We start from the raw sequence: 25,824 nt of genomic DNA, 5'->3' as shown, positions 1-25,824 counted from the left end.
TCATTAAACAAAATACCATTTTATTATTTTTTCAAGTTTTATTTACAGACACACGTATACACACATACGCACCCCCATATATATGTGTATATGTATGTGTATATATGTAGGGATGTACGTATACGTATGTATATCTATATATGTGTGTGTGTACTATATTAGATAATGCTTTTAACATACTCATAAAATATGTCTCCCTTGTTCTCCTCTCTCTTATAAACAAGCCTTTTCTGCTCGCTCTTTTCAGAACAAATATTTTGTGTTGACATCCACCCTTCCTTCTTAACAGATCGTTTATTTACGTTCACCCTCTCTCTCTCTCTCTCTCTCTCTCTCTCTCTTATGATTTTTTAATAAATACTTTTTCATCTCTCCTTAAACTGACAATCATTATTACACTGGATCTTGTTCTTCCCCCTTTTCTGCACGGGCTTGGGGCCTATATTCGAAATACTCTCCCCTTGTCTAGACAAACCAAACTAGAATCGGACGATCAAGCATTTATGTGCTTTAGACTTAACATTCAACATAACCTTAGTTATTTTTACTTTCTCTACCGCTCTCCCTCAACCCAGGACTGGACCCTAATAAACAAAGTCCCTGACAGCATAGATACAGCACTTTCCCTCGATACTAGCCCACAAGGTAACTTCAATGTCAAGCACAGCAACTGGCTTGGGTTTTCTACTTACACAGACGCAGCTGCTAACACAACACATAGCTTCTCTATATCTCACTCCCTATCACAGATGGTTACGTTTCCCTGAGCAGCAAGAACAACACGCATCACTTTTAGATCTGTATCTGACCAGAGATCCCAATGATTGCGTTACGAATGTCCACAGCCTATTTGGGAATGCTGATCTTGTAGTGATAATGCTTGAAATCGCCTTAAACTCTTGACCCGAAACTGAAGAACTTTGCTCAAAACAACGAGATATAAAAAAGCTGACTGGGAAGCCACCAGGGATTCCATCAGAGACGCCACATGGCGAAATATCTTTTCACCGCCTGCTGCTACAATCGCGATAATGAGACGCCTGAATGGTTCAAAAACGGCAACTGAAGCACATGTTCCCAGGCGAAAAGTGATAAGTGGTGACCCCTATGTAAAAAAAAAATACTAGATATAAAAAATTATACCACGATAGTGACCTCCCCTGCATCGGGTAATATAATACATATTCAAGCAATCAGCAAAAAAAAATACAATATAAAAATAAACAGCATAAATATAGGAATAAATTATACAAAATTATATGATAATTAGGAAAAAACACATAGGAAAAAAGGGGAAAATTAAGACAAAAATAAATAAATAAAAAATGAAAGTACGAAAGTACGGGTTAAAACGGAAAACTATCTTTACATAACACCAAAAGATGGAGAAAGTGAGGAAGCATGGATGTGGAAATCCTTTTACCCGAATACGATGTCCGCCATGTTAAAAATATACCTTTTGCTTCAAAAATCTAATGGAAAAACATCTGAAGAAGTTGATTGGGACAGGATATTTTTATGGAAACTTAAATCGTAAAATTGCAAACTCATCAATGAAACAGCTGTAATTGAAACAAATCCAGGAAATAAACGAAGGTTATAAAAATGAAAACATTAATCTTTTAATTTTCAGCAAGATTTTGCACTATATATATATATATATATATATATATATATATATATATATATATACATATATATATATATATATATATTTACAGTTAAGTTAAGAAACATTAATATGAATATTTACAGTATTAATTTTCAAACATATAACAATCTCATTCTTACTGAACTTAATAATAAGTATAAGAAAACAACTGGAATAATCTATTTAAAATCAATCTGTTAGCATTAAACTTTTTGAGAAAATGAACATTCAGGATAAAATAACTCTCGGTTTTTATTGAAGGACAATAAACCCGACTTCAATAATAAATCAAGTATTAGACTTATAGCCCCATGCTCATCTGACATAGGTAATATTAGTAAAAAGATACTAGACAGAATCATACCAACCTTAAAATCCAAAATTAAGCACAGCCTCTGGATTTCTTCAGGTGAAGTAATCAAGTGCTTTGATAGGTTCCCTAAAAACCATAAAAGCAAATTTATCATGTTTGACATAGATGCGTACTACACTTATATTCCCCTGCACTATTTGAGAAAGCACTTAAACTAGCAGAAGATGAAACTAACTTAAGACAGTTGGAAATTGAAATTATTAAAATGTCTAGGAAAAACTTAATCAGATATAACGGTTATTTGTGGACTAGACAAGATAGAGAGGGGCATTTTGACATCACAATGGGTGCCGAGACTCCTGGCATGGTTGTTCTTTACACTACTAAAGGAGATAGACAAGAAAATTCCAGGTGTAAATGGGGGACTTTATAGGGATGACGCACTTTTCATAGTTAATTCTAGCGATTGTATTGCGGAAAAATCAAGAAAAACATCAGAAGTTTTTAAAAGGAATTTGGATTATGACAGCAATTACAAGATCGTTAAGTTTCTAGATGTTACCCACAACTTAAACGATAACGCATACGAACCATATCACACACCCAACCAGAAAACATTCTACATAGATTACCGATCGAACCATCCGAAATGCATGACGAAGGCGTTGATCCTAAACGAATTTCAGAACTTTCTAAGAATGAGAGTCTTTTTGATAAAAAAAAAACAGGGAATACTTCAATGTTGCCTTTATGAGATCTGGAAAAATTTAATATGATAGGACCAATAATAGTAAGAACAACAAAACTAACTGCACAATCTCGTATATCATCGCAATGAGAGCTAGAAAAAAACAAAGATCAATAAGGGAAACGTTGAAAGTGATCAAAAGAATAGGAACGGTGGGGGAATAATAACAGTAGAACAGGTAAGGATGAGGGCGGCATCCATAATAAGAGAAACAAACGCAAGAGACAGGTTTGGTTCAATCCACCATTCAGCATATCAACAATAATATACCTAGGAAATTCTATACAATAATTGACCCAAACTTCTCCCAGGAGAATAAAAAAGCCAAATAATAAATAGAAAACTCTGTAAAGTTATCTTTCTCAACGTCCAGCAACTTAACTAACACTATAATCAACTCAAACAATAGAAAACTCAGCAAAATAAGTAATAATAACGAATTAGCATCAAATAAAAGTATCTTAGACAGAAAATATAATTGCAGTATACATGGGAGTTGCCTTTATTCTAAATGTTTTTATTCATAAATGCAGGGGTAGTCATCTTCTCGTCGGGGTTAAACACATTTGTAGCTACTGGGTGGTTTTGCTATCAGAATAATAATTAGAGGATATACACCATTTTTAGATACCCACACACGAATTACAATTCTAGCTTTGAATACATAAGCAACCTTAGTTGTTATTGGATTAATAACAGATGTGGCTTCAACCCATGGGTGAAAACCAGGTTTTAAGATTAAAAACATAATTTATATATTTAATTTGTTAAATAAGCTATCGTAGCACGTTATGTATCTGTTTGATTAAATTAATTATTAAATCATAGACGTTTTCTAGTAATCACTAGACATAAAACATCAAACGGCCTGAATTATCTCCCTTTAGCTGTCATGGGAAATAAAATTGACCTCTTTTCCAACAGAATTAACCATTAGCAATTAACAACATAATTGGATTATCTCCCTTTCGTAATTGTTGTTTACTAACTATATGAAAACATTTAATTAGAATGATAATGAATTTTAAAACATTAAATAATGATGAATAGATTGGACTCCTTTATATATTTGTATAAGGAGTTATATATACCGTGCAGTCTGTTTCTTTATTCTCATTCTAAATTAAACATTAAACCTAAAATGGTCTAAAGTAAAATTACTAAAGTAACTTATACGAAACTAAAATTAAAAGTAACGTTAATGCAAGGTTGTTATGGCCATACTATAAATAAAGCAATAAAAAATGTTTCACTCTTTATAAAAAAAAAATATTGTCAAAAGTGTTTTATTCATAAAGTCTTAAGAATTGCTGGTTATTTAAAATGTTCAGATGATATAATGTTTGAAATTGTCGACCGGGTATGGAAACAATTGTAACGTAAAATGAAATACACTATTTTGCCATCAATACTTTTTTAAATGTCTTGATTTTGCTTACACAGTACATATACATGTATATGTATATATATATATATATATATATATATATATATATGTGTGTGTGTGTGTGTTTCTATACAGTATATATATATATATAGAGATAGAGAGAGTGAGACAGAGAGAGAGAGAGAGAGGGGGGAGAGAGACAAGACTTCGTAACGCCACGACAGGATTTGAAATTCTGTAAGAATTTTGCATTATTAATAAGATTTTTAGAAAAACAACATCTATATTAAAAAGTTGGTAATTTTTTTATTGAGTTTAGCTTTATTGCATTTTCAATAATTTCATAAATAATGAAATAATGGCAAACTCATTTCAGGAAAAACTTAAATCAATTTGAGGCTTCAATAATTTTTGGTAGAAAAAACTGTATCTATTGTATCCAAAATTAATAAATACATAAGCTCGATCTAGTTAACCGACATACTAATGTAATTGAAATATGTTTTCTCTTTATTTTATCATTTTTTTCAATGTTGTTGAAAATAGTGCACATACTGAATTTTATCTCCATACATTCTGTATTTTAATGTTTAGAAAATACATCCGACTAAAAGAGCTTATGTCAGTTTTATATAGTCCCATAGACGCTATTATTGGTTATTCAGTTTTCTTAACGCTTCGGATATGGTAAAACTCAATTGGCCCTAAAATACCTGGACAGGTCTACCTCTGCCTCACCGAACGGATAGACTATACCTTTCTTGCATCCTTTACTCTCTGTCTTATCATCCTTTAATTAAATCCTGTTCCTCTCCATTTAAACTGACAATCTCGATTACACTGAATATTGTTCTTCCCCCTTTTTGATCTTTCTCTTCATTTCTATCCATCCCTTTTTCTGCCTTTGCTTTCAATATCTTTGTTTTCAAATGTTACATAACGCCTCTCCCTCTCTCACATAATCTAAACATGTTTTATTTAAAAAAAATATTTTTCTCATCTTTCATTTAAGAATCGTAATTCTTCAGTGCAAGACCGACCTATATTAAGTCAGGTTACGAAGCCTTATTGTCTAGACCGACCATTTGTCCGAACAATTAGCATGCCCAGTGCCGAGGCCATGTAAATGTGTGTGTGTATCTCTCTCTCTTTATATATATATATATATATATATATATATATATATATATATATATATATATATATATATAAAGCTCAAAAGTAGATGCGGAGCTTATATATAACAAATAAAGTATAAAGGTCTAAATAACAGGCTCCTTTAGTTTGCCTGCGAGTGAAATTATTTGTGGTAGGAGGTGCGCAATCTCCAACAACACCTATCCTGAGACGACATTCTTCAATACCAGTGGCAAGTGAAGCACAGGCCGACTGGAAACAATGCCGAGATAAGCGGAGAGCACATACAGCGCCTAGACATATAAAATAGTCACCCAATACTAACCATGCTCAATGTTGCTTAACTTCGGTTTTCTGACGAGAACCGGTGTGTCAACGCGATTATTCCGTATATAGTATAAAGGTACGACAATATAAAATGCATACTACTGATTATGTATTTAATCGTTGGTTTAATATAGAGGTAAAATCAATTCAGAGTGTAAGAAGTAAACTTTTAATACCTAGGTATTTCGAAGCCTAATGCTTCTCATCTAAAGGCAAGAAAATATACTAGGGAACAGGTAAGTGATTCGACGTCTTTTCATCTCACGCCTCATTATTTAACTGTTAATATAGTTATCGCTCGATCTCGCATCTCTAATATGTACCGAAATAGTGCATTGTATGTTCTGCGTTAAAACAAATGGGAAACCGAAAAAAGTTTTTTCTGCCAGCAGTTTATTAACTTTTTAACGATTTTACTACCAATTATTTGATTATTTTATTAATATATTTCCTCTTTTATATTCTTTTCCTGAGTCTTAATTAGACCATTCCATACTATGTTATAAGCAGTAGAACAACAAAAATTAATTTAATATGCCTTGTAAAATTATTAGTTATCCATTTATATACAGGAAATGTATTACATCGCCTTGTATTTACTTAAAGTCATCCATCTGATACGGTATCCTTTAAACATCGCTTAATGTGGGTCATTTATCAAGAAAAAGAATGCCCTCATAATAATGATATATAAAACAAATCTAAAACTGAAAATATTTAAAGTTATTATGATGTGTTTCTTTTTCGAATTAGATAATTTATTTTGTTTTGGTTCGATCAAACTTTGTTATCTTATTAATCTTGTCAGTCTACATTTCATAAATATATTTTTTATCTTCAAGAACTTCTTCTTTTATTACATTAAAAGAGCAAAAGAGCAAACACGCTAATTTCTCATTTGTCATTTCTGTATTATTTATCTATATTTTTATATATCGGTGATTTATATAAATCCGATATATTTGACGATTATTCATTGGTTTTATTTTCGTATAAATACACCACTTTTACGTTTATTTTCATAATTGTATATTTAATTCTATATTTGAAATAATAAGTCATTCAGGAAAAGAAATTGGGCACATGTTGGTAATCAATATCTTTAATTTTATCATTTTATTGATGTATAAAATAAACACCGTCTATCTAAAAAGCCTTAAGAGGTGTTGGCTTAATATTATTTTCTTCTTATCAGAGTTTTGTCTCTTTAGTGTGAATATATTTGCCGTTGTTTTCGAAGCTTTTCGAATTAATCTATTTCAGCATTATTCATTTGGATACATGCCAGAAAACAAAAGATACTCCCTTGAAGGAAATAATATTCTCAGTAAAACGCTGCAATCATTGAGTAAAATACTAAAGGGAAGAACGAGACGATTAAAATGCTGTGATTAAATATGACTTAATAAAATAAGAAATATGAAAAACATTATGTGCTCTAAACTTTATTCTATAAAGTGATGCCTCTATTTATTTTCTATTTTATTTATGAATTATTTTGTTCATCATATTCGTGGTTTCAGTGGAAAGTGATTGTTGTCTTAATTTATCAAATGAATGTTAATTACGATGATATTAGTGTAGGACTTATAGCCCAGAATGGAATAAGAATTTCAACAGCAGGAAACTCAGTTTCATTTTAAATTATATAATGAAATTGATTGAATATATCAGTTTTACACAATTTTCTGACTTATTATAACGATCTAAACTAACATAAATGATTCGTAATGAAAATGTGATTTAATTCTTCCTCAGTTAGTTGGAAAGTTATGTAATTTTAATGAATATAGTTCAAAACTAAACAACATTCGAAACATTTACTTTTTAAAGATCTTCAACCTATCACTTTTCCTTAAACATATCAAACATATCAATATGATGCAAGGAAAGTAATGGAATATTTAATAATTTCGCTCTTATAAATATTGTAAAATTATGGCAAAAATTGGAAGTATCTGAGTAAGATGCAAGAGACTTCAGTTTTGTAGTTGCCGTTTTGCATAAAATAAGTTGTATATCTATGTATCTATCAAATCAGCATTTGTGTGAGAACACCTCTCCACCCCAACAAATGTTTGATCTAAAATTAAAGTGTGTATATAGATAATTTAGACATGTTGAACATGCTTTATTGTTTTTTTTTCTCCAGAATAAGTGGATGATAAGAAGGCAAAATTGAGAAATTGATACTTGGGCGTCATCGAATTTATATCTGCTTTTCAACAGTTTCACAATAGCGCATGCGCAGTCATGAAACATGACAGCTTCCTCATATTTAGAATAACTAGATTTGAATAACACCCTTTTAACGATATTTGTAAGCTGTTTTAATCGTTATCGGACTTAACACAGTGTCTTTATGTGTTGCTTCGGATCAGAGCTTGGGTGTTTTTTTTTTTACTTTTAATTAACTATTGTGAAGAAAACATAATACCCCATATCAAGTTTTTTCCACGTATTTTTTTTTGGATGGATCCTATGTTATATCTAAATAACAGGGAATCGGCAATAATTAAAATATATTAATTATGCGCATTTACAGACGGGCAACGACGGGAAACCCGTTCGTAAAGAGTAGTTTTTATTCCGTAGGCTAACATCAGCTATAAAGTTCATATTAATATTTTAATAGGTGGTAAATTATAGAATGCAAATAAATAATTAAATATATAAAGATGCAAAAAATAAGTAAATTAATTTCATATAAACAGATTTTGCAGCAATTTAGTACAAATTAATATTAATTTAATAATCAACGTGTTTACTATCCTGATTGAAACCTTGACATGATTTAGATTCTAGGGAATATAAATACAATATACAAATTCAGAATATGAAACTCCGTATTATTTGGCAGCCAATACGTATAGATCAATGGATTTTGCGGAGTATTTTCCTTTTCAAGTTAAAAATGTAAGATACAGTATGTCTCAAGTTCTAAGAAATTAAGCTTTTGGGAATATCTATTTATACGCAATGCTTACTGTTTATTTAATAAAAAACGGTTGTATCTTAATGAGCATGCCTTCGTTAGCGTTAATAAAGTGTGTACTCTCTCTCTCTCTCTCTCTCTCTCTCTCTCTATATATATATATATATATATATATATATGCATATATATGCAGAGAGAGAGAGAGATGTTATTTGTTTTTGTTTTTGCGATACGTTTTAAATTAATAAAATTGCATTTTTATGTAAATGCGAGTTGGGAATAATTTAACTTTAACCAATTTGGTACCCACATATGGGGAGTCGTCGGATGTATTTCTGTTTTTCAACAGTTTCACAATAGCACATGCGAGGTCGTCAAACATGACAACTCCTCACGCTTTTTAAAGATCTTAACCTTTTAAAGATCTTAACTAGCTGGTTATACGATATCGAACTTAACTCACTGTCTTTATGTTTTGTTGGCATCCCAGCTTTATAGCTACCAACGTAATAGATGTACTGACACTAAAGCTGCTTTCATGACTGCAGCAACCACTGTAAAAGAGTAATAAAAAATGCAAGAGAGCTATATCCTCAGTCTGTCAAATCGAAGGTAGCTGAGCAGCAGCTTGGTTCCCACCAGTTGTAGCAAATAACAAACAGGATCTTGAACAGAAGCGTGCGTTCTATCCCAACTATCATCAATGGACCTGAGGTCATCTCGTCAGCATCAGACAAGACTAAACTATTTAGCAAAAACTTTTCAGCTAATTCTACCCTATGAGACAATGTCAATCAACTCCCTGTATTTCCTCCTATAACAGATAACACGCTATGCAACATACAAATATATGTGCGTGAGGTCGCCAAGCTAAACAAGTACCTTGATTCCAGTAAAGCAACTAGCCCTGACGGCATTCCAGGTAGATTGTTGAAAAAGCTTCAACTAGAACTTGTCCCCATATTACAAAACTGTTTTAGCCTTGCCTTAAGGAGAATTGCTTCCCAACTTCCTGGAAAAAACTCATCAGTATGTCCTGTATATAAGAATTCAGGTGAAAAGTAATCTCGCTCTCAGTACAGACCAATAAGTCTCCTGTGTGTCATGAGTAGGTTGTTGGAATCCATATTAAATAAAGAAGTAGTCAACAACCTCAACAGAAACGACCTTCTTAGTGACATGCAATATGGTTTCCGCTCTGCAAGATCTACACCAGATGTGCTAACGGTTATATCACATAGGATTAGTGAATCTCTTGACAAAGTTTTCCTTTCCAGGGCAATTGCTCTTGACATAACGAAAGCCTTCGATAAGGTATGGCATAAGGGCCTACTTCACAATATTTCCAGCTACGGTATAACTGGAAATGTTTTCTCAATCATTAAAGCATTTCTCCTTGATAGGGTCATAAAAGTAGTGGTTAATGGGCAGAAATCAGACCCCCGCATTAATAATGCTGGAGTCCTCCAGGGTTCAATCCTGGGCCCAACTCTCTTCCTGAGCTACATCAATGATCTCCCAAAACAATACTTAAATCATTCGATGACATCAATGCTGATGACACGATCATCTATGGCAACACATCAAAGGCCGTAAATGCCAAAGTTCTCTCTAATTCTCTCTCCTCTGATCTTGAACGCGTGGTACAATGGTGGAAGAGGTGGCTGGTAACTTTAAATGCACCCAAACTAAGCTTCTATCTTTACATCATCAACGTTCTGTTCCACATCTGCCATCAATTGAAATGGATGGCTCTCGTCTTTGGGAGGTTCCATGTTTTGACAAGCTTCTGGGTTTGACCTTTACTCCTGATCTTAAATAGAACACGTACATCAAATCTGCTGTCAGGGACGCTGGGAAAATAGTGAGATCTTTCTACCGCTCCAGAAGATATCTTACTACTGATGCAATTGTTTATCTGTATAAAAGCCAAGTAGGTCAAAGGATTGAGTACTGCTGTCACATCTTCACATCTGGGCAGGAGCTGCTAAAAAAAGGCTATCCTGCCTTGACAGTGTACAAAATAGAATTCGTGGTTCGGTGGGGATGCCCTTTTCTCTTCCCTGCAGCCTCTCTCCCACAGAAGATATGTTGCGAGCCTGTCTTTGTTTTATCGTTATTTCCATGGCAAGCGCTCGTCTGAGCTCCAAGTTCTCGTCCCCGTAGCCAATCTTTCACGAGAAACACCCGTCTGGCTGAAACAACTGTCAATAATTTTCCCCACTCTTTATCTGTGCCTAAATCCAAACTTCTTTCTCAGAAGTGCACAATTGTTGAACTCTCTTCCATTCCCCTGTTTCCCACCTGACTATAACTTGGATGTCTTTAAATCCAACATAAACAAATTCCTGACAACCCATCTTAAGTAAGACACTCTATCAAATCTCCAATACTAATCATTACTACAATACTATCTCATTGATTACTGTACACGCAATAACTCTTATTCCTGAGTGGCCTCCTGGCCTTGATAAGTGGTGGCCCCCATGTAAAAAAAAAACTTGGGTATTTTTTTACTTACAAGAAATTAACTGTTTTGAAGAAAACATAATACCACATATATCCCGACGACATGAGTTCCCGAGTCTGTAGACTGAGAATTGATAGAGTACTTTCGTAGGGTAATGTACACACAGACACACACAAAGACAATTACACTTTTATAGATATATAGATTAAGTGATTGATAAAACATATTCTATTAATGTATTTAAAGTAAACTCACAACTCATGGTTTTCATATATAAACATTCAAAAACAATTTAACGGTAGGTATCAGTAGAGGATAGAATTATTTTGCATGTCAATTTTCAAGTGTTTAATTTTATTGTAAGTTACATGCTCTGTAAAAACTAAGCACTATGTAAAATGAAAACAAAACTGGTGTATGTTAAAACAGAATATACATTTTTCTGCCAATTTATTTTCAACCGGTCTACAAATAATTTAAACGTATTTACCTTGAGGAAAATCAGCGCATGCCCACCATAAGACAATACGTCCCTGATGCTTTATGTATATTTTCGTTGAATTAAGTTTGATATAATTCAAGCAATATATATATATATATATATATATATATATATATATATATATATATATACACCTATATACATATATATACACCTATATATATATACACCTATATATATACACACCTATATATATATATATACATACATAATTACAAACATTTTTATACTAGATTAGTCGATACCAACATATAACAATACAGTAGATCTATGATATTGACGCTTGAATATAGGCTGACATGAATCTGTACACAATTTATTGCATTACAAAATATTATTCGTGTAAAATATTGTGTTACATATAACTATATAAATATATATATATATATATATATAATTATATATATTTAGTTATATGTACATGCATATATATGCATATATATACATGTATATATATATATTTATATATATATATATATATATATATATATATGTATGCATATATACATTCATTGTTTCCATTTTTTCTGCAGTTTCTCCAAAACGATAGAATTCAATAAAGAAAAAATTGCGAAATTACAAAGAACGCAGTACTGAAAAGACGATCGTGAAAGAAACGTTGTGATGTGGTTAAAATTAGACACACGCTTTTTTGACAATGTTGACAATTCAATCCCTGAAAAAGGTCTTATCTTGATGGATAGAAAAACAAAATGATAAAGTCTGGAAGGATCTCTTTTACGGGACTAACAAGGCTCGTTTCCCGATCAGACTGTTACTTAAAACGTCCAGGCAATTAAAAAGACAAAATTCTTCTCCATGACAATACATGACTGCACGTTTCTGACCGATCCTGCAGAGGTTGAACTCATTGGCTCCGAAATTCCTCTATATGCCATTTTCTCCAGACACCTCCTACCTATTATTTGATACCATTCGGACCTTAACACGGAAGATAATAAATAAACATGGATTTATAAGACCAAATAATTCAACATGGATCGCCCTTTGGGGCCCGTGGCGCAGTTGATAAAAGCGTTGAATCTATACGGTCCAATGTGAGAATTGTCTGGCGATTGCGGTTTCAATCCTTCCCAAGCCGGCCAGAAGCTTACTTGGTCAAAACTTGATGAGACTACAAAAACTAAAGGAGACAGTAATTGCAGAGGATGCAGTCAGGAGATTCAGAGTTCCTATCCTTCGCGGTTACCACCTGACAATAGCCCGATGAATAGTTTGCCGAAACGTCGTGAAAAAAAATGAGAATAATTGTCTGCAATAAATATAATTACTTTTTCAATTATCTATGATACTTTCTCCGTAATATATGCTTCAAAACCCAAAGCGTTATCAATAACGTCTTTAACTACTTATTTGAAACTAGGACGCAGAATTTTATGTTATTTGCATAAAACCATTTGTTCACCTTACCAACACTCTATTAATTCTGACGGTGCTTCTTTCAATCATTCTTTTTTGTTTAAGACGAGATATGTTCATCTCAATATAAAAGATAAAACCCGAAAAAACTTTCTTATCAATATATACAAATATATATCGGAATCATACAATTATTTTACCATGGATATTATTTTCGTTTCTCTTCCCGCTATTTTTTTCTATCTTTTTATATAGTATTTGTATCCCAGTTCAGGTAAACGTACGCAAGTAATATATTAATGACTAATTTTATTGCATCTTTTGTGGCTAAAGGGACAGAGAATCATGTATTTAAAACAGCTAGGCATATAGGTTTTCCAACGTTTTTCAATAAAACCTGTTTATAACCATGTAAATTGATACTGCAGTCAGGATCAGTACAAAAAAACTGTTGTTTTTTTTACTATTCAGCGAAGGTGTATTTATCAATTGCTTGTTCACTTGTATTCTTTTCCATACACTGCTGTCCCCTCCTTCGCGTTTCGCGTTGGGTAGCCAGATTGGTTCATTTTATCCAACTAATTTTCTATTGTATATGTATTAGGTATTTACTTTGGCGATGGCGCCAAATAGAACACAGATTTAAAGAAAAAAAATGGCGATGATAACTTATTTGTTAACGATTAATAGAAACCGATTATTGCATATACTATGGAATAGTAAATGTCAAGTTGATAACATTTTCCAATTAACTAAGAACTCCTGCATATTCCTTTCGGGAATTAATTACAATTGTTTAAGTACAATAATTATGATAATAGAAGAAATGTGTACATTTAATTTTAGTTACGTCAGAGTATGGTTTTGCTGTATCAAAATACATTTTATTTTTATAAGAAATCACAGCAAATAGTTGCATTCCAGTATGTTTTTAATAACAAGGAAATAAAAATGAGAACATCAAGACCAAATGAAGGATAAGTAAATTGAAATGTGATTAAAAGAGAGACACGAGATGGAACCATTGAAAAAATAAGTTAACCTTTAATTTAAAAAAAAGATTAAAATACACACATTTAACATAAAAGCACGTTTATTAATACGCATAGTGTTTGTTATTCGATGAATCGGAGATGTTTTCATAAATCGTAGCATGCATATATGTTACTTTGTTTTATTTGTAAATTTCATTAAATAATGTGTTACATAAAATCTAATTTACTACACATACACCAGAAAATACTACATTAAAGTAATACAACACATTCATATTTATACTATGTGTTCTTTTTCATCAAATAATCCTTTAGGGCAAATATTAATAATGCGTTAATACATATTATATGTCTCAGATAATACATATTTTTTTCAAAAGAGAGAGAAAAACGGGATCTCATGTCGTCGAGATGCACGTAGTAGATATTATTTTCATTGTGGCTTGTACCCCGACACTTTTATCTTCAGTTAACATCATAAACTCAGCAAGGACTCGCCTCAACACAAACATATGCAAACAAGATATTCATGCTTTAATATATTTACTCTAGCCAATATGTTTTCAACAAACGTTGTATTCATACAACTGTCTCATATAACTTCGAGTTGAATAAAGACGAGAGCTGTCACTCATATTTTGCTGTTTATTAAATCCCCCTTGTTCATCGTAATATATTACAAATATATAAACATGGTGACTTTTATCAGAGGATGAAATATAGAATAACGTACTTTCTACTTTTTTCAGAATATTCCAATTTTTTACCTTTGAGACAAAGGTAATCATATACTAGGTGTATTGTTCAACAAGCAGCGTTATATTTAGAATAGATAAACAGGTGTTAGTTTTTGTCCCATGACGTTAATCAACTTAGGTTAAGCCACATTTATCTTTGGCTTTTACTACATTCTTTACTTGTGCAGCTCATATATTACTATATCTTGCTAGGCTCATGTATGATTAAAAGTTTTTACAAAGGGTCAAAAGATGGCTAACCAATTGATGAATCCTCATGTATGACGATCGAGTTGCATTGTGAACCCCTCATAAATTATAATCATTTCAGTTTTCAGCTTAATGGTATTTCATGAGAAAACATCATGAATATCGTTAAACCTGTGTGTGTATTTTCCGAAAATATGAAAATTAGCAGGAAAAACGGTATATAAAGAGCAAACGTAAAAAAGATACAGTAAAAGAATCAACAAATTGCACATCACCATCGTAATCTTTTCTGTACTTTAACTTCGACATGTTTAATGACACGCCAATTGTTTTTTATTGTGTCGATAGAAAACCACTGCATACATATTTCTTTTTAGAAATGCATAGAATATGTTTTGCTTCGTCACCTAAAGTTTATATTAAACCTCATGTGTTATCTACATATATGATGATGACATTCTCAAAGTCCGCTTATGCTATATTCATATACTGCATCAATCAAACCGAATACTAAACTAAACAATATGATATAAATGCAGGAGTGCCCAAGGGGTCTATCCTTGGACCTCTGTTATTCTTAATATTCATAAGTGACTTCCCTGACAAAATTGTCTGCGAGATGGGTATATATGTTGACGAACCACGCTCTATAACAGACACAACAGGAAAACAAATGACCACATATCTAAAGAAATGTTAGATCAACAAGATGATGACCTCTGATCCGTAGTGGAAAGGGGGCAAAAATGGGTGATCACATTCAATGCTGCCAAGACTAAACTTGTTTCCTTCAATAATTACAAGAAACCTTCCCTACCACCAATAGCAATGGCCAATGACTCTTTATATGAAAGCACATCTTTTAAACTCCTTGGCCTAAAGTTCACAGGAAATATGAGTTGGAACAATTATTTGAGAGTATTGCCAGGACCGCTGCGAAGAAGTTAGGTTCTCTCTACCGTGCTAGAAAGATGCTTACGCCCGAAAGTATACTATACCTCTCGAAGGCGTCACTTGTTATCTTAAAAATATCCCCATTTAATAGATATTACGTTTATTTTCAAAGTTACGAGGGTCGTGCAATAAGTAATGCCCATGAACAACTTTCCATGGGAGTAGAGCAACGAAACTTGGGACAGTTATTAGTCTTTCTCTACATAGGAACCACCCAGGGTGTCTCAAAAAATGTACCTACACTTCGAATGAGGATACATCTTTTATTTATTCAGACAGTGAATTTGAATAGCTTCGAATACAGAAGATTGATGTGATTAAAAATCATGTTCGAAATTTGTGGACCCACAAACTCCTGAAGCAAGTTAAGGTATCTCTCATCAGTGACAATTCCGTTAATACAAATGACCCTATGATGCCCAGTACGGATATCCCACACCACACTGTTACGCCTGGCAAGTTTACATGGTGTTCAAGTATTACATGAGGATGTATAGGACCCCAGAACGTGCAATTATGGCGATTGATGGTGTCATTTAATTTAAAGGTTGCCTGATCGCTCCACATAATTTTGTGGGGAAACGCTGCATCTTCTGCACATTTTCCAGGTACCATTCGACTCTCCGATCAGGATTGTCTTCGTTGAGAGCATGAATTAGTGTTGGAATATAGCATTTCCTCTGCAGACGCTTCATGATGCGATGGACGCTATCTTTTGAGATGTGGATTTACCGAGCAATTAGTCGAAGTGGTTTCTGTGGTGATGGAAAGAGTGTTTTCTGCACCTGCTCTTATTTTCCGGGCTTGTGGATGTCCGAGTTCGCCCAGAACGTTTCTTGTTGACGTTCTGAACGGTTCCGTCTGCTTCAAAGTTCTCTTTGATGCGAGAAATGGTCCGGTGCGTGTGTGGTGGTCTTGCGAATTCCCTTCTGGATCGTCTTTGCACTTCAATGGCGTGTCTGTTTTTCAATAACATTTCAGGACAAACTTCCTCTCTTCCAAGCTAAGTTTATTTTCTGTCATGCTGTGGTTCACACCTCACACCTGCAACACAAAAACGACAGCATGTTTGCAAGGGTTAAAGTGTGAGTACATTTTTTGAGACACGCTGTATAAGAGAGAGAAATATATTGATTCCTTTCTTGAAAAGTTTATATAGCCTGCGTGGTTTTTAATGTTTATTATGTGGTTTTTAATGTTTATTATGTGGTTTAGTCTGAAATTAGTACACATTCAGTAAATCGAGATTTTGTTTAAAGATTTCAAGAATTATATTATGAACACATTATATTTAATGTTTTCATTCATCTTAGATTTTATTTATGGTCGTTACACTACATGTTTTTCTTTCAGATAATGTATTTTTAAATAAGATTTGGTGATTATATTTTTACTTTATATATCATATTAAAGAGCATTTTTCGGCCTATCTAATCATTTTAACCCAATTACCTCTTTTTTCACAACGTTCAATACAAGATGAACAAAAACAAATTAGCACACTTTTCACATGTCAATAAAAACTAGGGTATGAAAACTGCTGAAACAGCTCGCGATATTAAGTAAGTATGTGGCCTATGGACTATTGCTGAATGCACAGCACAATGATCGTTTGATAAATTTCTGGACGTCTTGAAGATCATGAGTATAGTAGTCGAACATCGGATGTTAACAACGAACAATAAGGAACCTTAGTCGAAGCCAATTAAAAGATTTTCGAGAATATGCTACTAGATTAGACGTAACGTATAAGACGATTTCATTCACTTGAGATTTATTGGAAAGACAAAAAATTATACATAGCTACCTCGCAAATTGAACGACATCCAAATGAAACACTATTATGGAATGCCATCTTCTTTCTTTTATGCCAAAAATGGCCTGTTTCACTACCAGGTTGTCACTTTCAGAATAAAGCGGGTGCTATACGAAAACCGGGCACGCTAAGATAAGAGGTTTCATGCCGGCGAATCTATGGCACTTTCCTATGCCAGATTAGCACAAAAGAAGGTCATACTGACTGTTTAGTGATGAAGTCCAGTCTTATTAATTACAGCTTTTTGAATGCAGGTGAAGCCATTACGGTTGAGAAGTACTTTTTTACACAGGAATCACAACTTATCAAGACCCGGAGGTCACTCGAGGATAACATTAGTGAGTATACATAAGTCAATGTGATTATATCGTAGTAAATATAAGTAGTGGGGATTTTGTACAGTGGATTACTTAAAGGGAACGGCTAATCAAGGACTTGTTTACGTTGGACTTGAAGACAGAGTGTTTTCAGCTGAAAAGCAGGCAATCGGTAGAGAGTTCCACAGGCGTGCAGTTCTGAGAAAAAAGCTTTGTTCATGGTATCTTCATTAAGGTTTAAGCACAAGTAAAGAGTGTGGAAACTATTGATAGTGGTTTGGGCTAGACGAGTATTTTTTCTCAGCTGAGAATTTACCATGAAAATGACGATATAGCAGAGAAAGGCTAGCAACGTCTCTTCAAAAGAAAGTGTGAAAGAGTGTGCAGAGAAGTGAAAAGGGCACCCTCCTACTAAGCTACGAATATATTTTAAACTCTGTCAAGGCAGGATAAGCGGCTTCTAGCGGCTCCTGCCCAGATATAGCAACACTACTCCATTATTGGCCGTCCCGTATATAAAAATATAGGCATAGAATTTAATTAAGAGGGATATATCTGAAGCTGAAGAAGAATCCCACCATTATTCCAGCGATCTTGGCAATAGATTTGATAGACGAGTTCCATGTCAGATTGCGAGTAAAGGCCAAGATCAGAAGTTTGTCAAACTAGAGCCGTTCATTTCAACTGATGCCAGATGGGCATCAGAGCGTTGATAATGTAAAGATTGACGTTTGGTTTAAGATGCATTAAAAGTAAACCCGTCTCTCTTTTCTCATTGTACCACGTACCAAAGCTCAGAGGAGAAAAGAGTAAGAGAGGACTTACTCGTTTACTGTATTTTATGTGCTACCATAGATTGTAGTGACGTCAGCATAAATGTATACGAATGATGTAAGGATGTGATTTGGCAGCTCATTAATGTAGATCAGGAAGAGAGTTGGGCCCAGGATGGACCTTTGAGGGAGTTCAGCATTTATACTGAGAGCGTCTGATTTCTGCCCATCAACCACTACACTTATGGACCTATCAGAGAGAAATAATTTAATAAATGAGAAGACATTTCCAGCTATACTATATCTGGAGATCTTGTGACGTAGACCTTTCGGCTATACCTTATCAAACGCCTTTGATATGTCAAGAGCAATTGCCCTAGAGAGGAAGCCTCCGTCGAGATATTCGCTAATCTTGTAAGCACTTTTGATGTAGATCCAACAGAATGGAAACCATATTGTACGTCACTAAGAAGGTTATTGTTCTGAGATAGTTGACTACTTCTCTATTTAACACAGACTCCAGAAGCTTACTCATGACGCACAGGAAATTATTAGTGTATACAGAGAGGTAGATGAGCGGTCATGTGAATTGTTCATAACAGGTCATACTGATAAGTTTTTCCAAAGTGTTGGGAAGCATTTCTCCTTAAAACAACGCGTAAATAACTTTGTAATTATGACCGCTAGTTCTAGTCGAAGCTTTTTGAGCACTATAATTGGAATGCTTTCAGGGCAAGTTGCTGTACTAGAATCATAGTTTTTGATTAGCTTGGCAACATCACGTACAGATATTTGTATGTCGCATAGCGTGTTTTCAGATTAGAAGTAGCTGCAAAGATCTTGGCAAAGACTTTGGCTTTGTCCGATGCTGACGCGATTACCTTATGTCCAGGATTCAGTTTGCTATTTACTAAAACTGATGGGAACCAAGCCGCTACTCAGCATCTTTGGACTTGGCGGAGTGAGCATAGCACTTTTAAGCATTCTTTATTACTTCATTACAGCGGTCGTTGGCGGTCCTGAAAGCGACTTTACTCTCATTACATCTATAACGTTGGAAGCAATTCAAAAAAAGTAATTTCCCTGTGCAATAGCAGCAGCACATTCTGGGGAGAACCACAGCTGGTTGTTAGGTTCTGCTGAAATATTTTCGAGGGTATGAAACGGCATATACTAACAATTTACCATTCCACCAGGTTGATATTATAGAGGACACATCCTTTTAAAGATGGAACGCGCAGGTAGATCTGATATAAATATGCGGAAGCTATACAAGACACACATAGACTATAGAGTATCAATATACTGCTCGATGGAGAGGTACGTCTGAGGGCTTATTGCATTTCGTTTTTATCTGCATTGATACAGCATAGTTGTCGGAAGATCCCAGGTGAGACAGAACGGAAGAAGAAACATAGCTCAGAACAAGTTGAGAGAAAAAAGGTCTAGTAGACTTGCCTATTGGCCGCCAATGTCGGTGGATTAATGAACAATATGAGTGACGTCATCAGTAATAAAGACATCGTGACAGACCCCCTCCTGGCATCGGTCTTAATTGAGTGGATTGATCATTCCACATTGTAGATATTGAAATCTCCACAGATGTGAAAGTTCACTGAGGGGTACGCAGGCAGAGCGTGGTCAATTGTCTATGCTTTTAACGGTAATAACTCCACTATTAAAGGGGCGATAGCGTGCCATAAAAACGCGGAAGCACATATAAGATAAATTAGGATCTTCTCCGGAGATTTCCCTGTAACATAGAATGTTATCTTTAATATAGGCACATACTTAATGCCCATGGCTATCCTGGGGGTTAAATTAGAGTATCCTTTAATTACGAACTGGTCTAGGAAATTAGTCGGTCCATTGCCAGTTGCATTTAGGAATAATAAGTCTGGTTTAGTCTCCTTTAATAGAGTTTGAATCTCTAGAAAGTTTGAACGTAGACCCCTGAGGTTGGAGAAGGAGTCATGATAGTGGGGGTCTACGCTAGAAGTCGAAGATCTTTGAATCGAATTTTATTCTGACAACCTTACAGGATTGAGATGTTTTACTTGTGAAATTGTCGATAGACTTGCTTAGAGCAGGGCCGAGAGGGTAAGTAAGAGAAACAGAAGAAAAAATAAGAAAAGATAAGGTAAAGTAGTAACAATTACCCACTAAACTAACATCGAGATACACCACCAAAAGCTACTGCATGGTCCAGAATCTATTGAACAAATGGCAATACAGCAGCCCCAGTAGTTTGCACCTGCTTATGGGACAGCCTTCTTAGGATTAATGAAGTTTTGGGTCCCCGGCTATCAGGCGCATAACGTCAACCCAGATAAAACGTTTATCTCCAGCACCCTTACAAGTTACATGCCCACAAGGATAGATAAAGACACATACTTTCCAACATATCTGGCGATTGTTCACACAAAACACTGCCAACCTACTGTACAGTTTTTTTCTTATCTCTTAGTCGGAAATATCACTCATTGAAAAAAAATGAAGACTGAGGGGCAAAAAAGGATTAAAGGGGCTTATTAATATTTACGTAACACTAATTAGAAATTAAACATATTATTTGAAGATAACTTCCCCTTCCATATTTACGTGTGAATTTATATAATAAAATAAACATGGTACTGTGATGTATAGATTTCATAATTTTTTCTAGATACATTTGCATTTTAAGTACGAAATATATATACATTAAACAAACTTAGATAAAATAGAGAAATATAAAAGAATTCACCACAAAAACCGGTGGGGATTATCGCATGTTGAAATATGGTCCCCAACTATGTGGATTAAAGTAAGAGAAATCTACCTAATAAGCGGCATTGAATTTTACCGCCTTTGGTCAGCAAGAAAATAAAAACAAAATAAATAGATACAATTACGATATTTACCTTACCAATTTCTATTATAATTTCTTTTTCTCAACTTTTCAAAGAGCTTCCTTCCAACACATTAAATTTTTTATTCTACTAGCCATGTTTCGGGGTGGGTGGTCAGAACAGAGAGAGAGAGACACACACATACACACACACACACACACACATATATATATATATATATATATGTATATATAAGAGGGTACAGCGTGAGTTCATCAACTTAGACCTATTTTACAAGACTACCGTTAGATATTTATAGAGAAAATAAAACAATAAACCTAAAACAGTGGAAGACTTGTTTTTTCTATAATAAGCTTGAGAAAATTGCATATTAAGTACAAACTGAAATAAACTGCATTTTAACAAAATTAGATAAAATAAAGAAACATAATAAAAAAATTTAGCACAAACACACTTCGACGATTATTTCGTGGTGAAATATTGTCCCCCAATATGTACATAGAAGGAAGAAAAATTCACATAGACGGCAATGTAATTTTAGTGTCCTTTTTCAACAGGAAAATAAAAACAAAACAAATAGATAAAACTACGATATTAAACTTACTTGTTCCTATTGAGAGATATTATTTTTTCCTGTTAACAAATAAATTAAATGCATCAGAAACTTCGACAAAAACGCCCAGCATTAGTAAACAGAAAAAGCAGAATTTTCTTTCAGGAAATTCCCGACCGAATGTTGCTTAATCGACACTAGAAGTTAAACGAATTGGACCAGGAAGCTCTCCCTCATGCGCTAACCTCTCTAAACCTGTCACCTACCGACTATAACTATTTCAAGCATCTCGACAACTTCTGCGTGGTAAATAATTCAAAAATGTAATCGATATAGGATACGCAATCATCGAATTCACCAGAACCGAAGATTTTACGTTACTGGGTTAAATACTTTTGTTTATTTCGATGATGCTATTTTGATCGGTGATTGTTTGTTTTAATTACGGTATGTATGTGCTGAATTCTAAATCAAACACCGCAAGTACGTTCTTGTCAAACTTATATATATATATATATATATATATATATATATATATATATATATATACTAGCAAAAATACCCGTCGTTTACTGGGTTAAAAAACAGCCTACAGAAAATGGACTCTGATTTATGAAAGTATTATAGGTTATGAAAAGAAGGGTTGTAAAGAGATAACTTCGAATTTGGGGGTATCAAAACCAAAGCAAAATATGATGAAAGTAAAAATGAAATAGATAAACTCCATAATTTATTATACTATACCTGTTCACACTGAAACACTTATCACAATATTCTGTTGATCTATATTAAAAAAAAAACTTGTTCAACTTTGTGACATATTTCCATGCTATGGAGGGCGGGCTCGAATGAACACCCCATAATTTTATTATACTATATTTCTTCAAACTGAAACATAATTATCAAAGTATACTTACGCAGATACATATGAGAAGTCTTTATTAAAGTGTGTGCCTATTTCCATTCGAAGACAGCCAGGCGTAAACGCAAACCCCAAAATTTTATTATACCATCCTTAATAATGTTAAAACATACTTCTCAAATTATTCTTATGTACATCTATATCAAACACACTTGTAAACTATTTTTGATTTTTAATTTTTTTATTTCCATACTTTGTGGACCAGGCGCGAACGCAGACCCCACAATTTTAATGAACCAACATTCTGCCAGATCAAACATACCCTTTCCTGTGTCTCGATACATCTTCTATCATTATATGTAATCAGTTTTTTAAAATAGTCAACCATATAGGAGTCTATTTGTGGCCAGACACATACACACACAGACATTGGCTTAGGAATAGAATAACACATTACAGAGTAGATTGATATTAAGAATAAACTGAAAATTTTGTTGTCCAAACTCTGGATATTTTATATGGTAGGAGTGTTAAGATGAATATTCAATGTAGATACAAGTAGCGTCATTTTTATATGAATTAAATACAGTGCATGTATAAGTGGAAGAAAATTATGAGATATGGTGGATTCCGTATGCATAATAAAGTATATGGACAGATTTCCAATAGATGCGAATACATGGAAGTTGTAGGTATTAAACATGGTTCCACTTCTAATGCAGATATCTTCAGCTTTCCTTTTATAATCAGGAAGTTGTGTTTATAATTACAGAGAAACTGTTCAGTTTTTTGTATTTATCATTGTAAAACTAAGGAGGAGACTGCTCTTGTTATGTAATGTAGATAACTGTAAATCTAAGTACAGACTATAGCTAGTAGGATTCTACCTGGATGAGAATAAACACATGTGTGCCTTAGAGGTAGAAATGTATAGATGTTTAGTGATAATGACTGACAATCCAGCAGCATGGTTAAGGGATGAGAGCTAAAGTTTGTTGGTTTTCAGGAAAAGATTAAATTTACAGAATACAGTAGAATTAATTATTAGACTTTAGAGTGTCAAGTAAAGTTTAGTTAGAGAAGCTAAAAAAAAATGGGTTTTAATTTAACATGAAAATTAGACAAATGCAGTCGTCTTGATAAAAAATATATATATAGGATATACGTAGAATGCCAACAAGGGGGTTATACCGTAATGAGAGAAACAATTAGTACATGGCGCGTCGACATTCGTAGTTAAAGGCAGTTAATTCGGTCAGGCACAACGCATTGTATTTATACAGAAATAGTTATAGTGACGTATCTAAGATCACTGTATATTTCAGATACAAATATAATTGAATGTAAAACAAACTATATTTAGTGGTTGGATATAGATAGCAAGGAAGCCAGATGTTCAATACAAACGACCATATAGTAATTCCATATATTAAGTATACAACTTAAATAAAATCCTATCTTCTCCTAATGTAGGAAAAATAAATCCAGGTTTGTGATAAGTTCAAAAGTTAACTTTGCCAGGCAGATTTTAGTTTTTGGCTTTATCTACCTCAAATAAGAATGCTCTAGCTTCTTCTAGGCTTAGAGCCGGCTTTACCTTATAATTAAAATTCGGTAATAGATCTTTCATGAATTTGAGAAGTCGGATTTTTTTGTATTAATTTAGATTAGAAGAACTCATTTAAAAATTGGCTAAAATGACACAGTTTGGGTTAAGTATTCAGTTTAGACTAGTTAAAAAATAATGCATACTGCAGCACAGAAGCCGTATTGTCTGAGTTTAGGTAACAGTCTAAGTTTTAATTCGGAAAATTCTCATTTTCATGAGTGACTTTTCTCGTTTTAGATATAATAAAAAAGAAACAGTACTGGCTAATAGCATATTTGACACAAAAACAACATTTATAATAATAAAAGAAAAAACCTACAAGACGAGTACAATTCATGAGGCCGCATTCCTAGTAGATGGAAGGTAAAGTGATGGTATACCTATGTTGTATGTCTGGTATTCTGCATGACCACTTGTTCAGCACCCCTTACCTGAAATAACACTCTTAAAAAATGGCAGTACAATAAAAAAATAGGCTTTAACGAGGACAAAACTCAAACAAAACAAAATCGCAGCCTCTCTTGAGGTTTGCATTTACGAACATCCGTAGGCTTAGTACTAATGTAAATGATATTGAAGCATTTCGCCGAACAAGCATGCCGGACATTTTAAAACTTAGTGAGACTTACCTACACTCCTCCATCCCGCCTAACTACTTTAACATGCCTTGATATCTCCCACTCTGTCGTTATTCCTCTGACAGATATATGCACGGGCTTTGAGTCTATATTCGAAATACCTTCCCATTGACTACAGAAACACAACTAGAATCGGACGATCAAGCATTTATATGCTTTAGACTCAACATGCAACACACCATTAGTTACTATTATTTTCTCTACCGGTCTGCCTCGACCCAGAACTGTACATTAATAATCAAAGCCTCTGTAAGTATAGATACAATACCGCACAAATGCATGTATTTGTGGACGGCAATGTCTACAACAGCAACTGGTTGTGATTTTCTATTTACACAGACGCAGCTGGTAGCATAACACATAGTTTCTCTATATCGCATTCTCTTTCACAGATGGCTAACCCGTTTCCCAGATAAGCAAGAATAACAACCACCACTTCTAGATCTATGTCGGACAACTGTTCCCGTTGATTGTGTTACGAATGCCACCAGCCGACTTAGTAACTTTGATCATGCAGTGATAATTATTTAAATCGCCCTAAAGTCTATAGCCAAAACTGAAGAGCCATTGCTCAAAACAACGACATATTATAAAAAGGCTGAGTGGAAAGCAATCAGGGATCTCATCAGAGACGTCCCCTGGCGAAATACCTTTTCACTTC

This window comes from Euprymna scolopes, chromosome 3 (genome assembly GCF_053919585.1).
Source record: "Euprymna scolopes isolate OS-2025 chromosome 3, ASM5391958v1, whole genome shotgun sequence".
NCBI classification, from domain to species: domain Eukaryota; kingdom Metazoa; phylum Mollusca; class Cephalopoda; order Sepiida; family Sepiolidae; genus Euprymna; species Euprymna scolopes.
The sequence above is the reverse complement of the archived record's forward strand: the minus strand, read 5'-3'. Positions refer to the sequence as shown.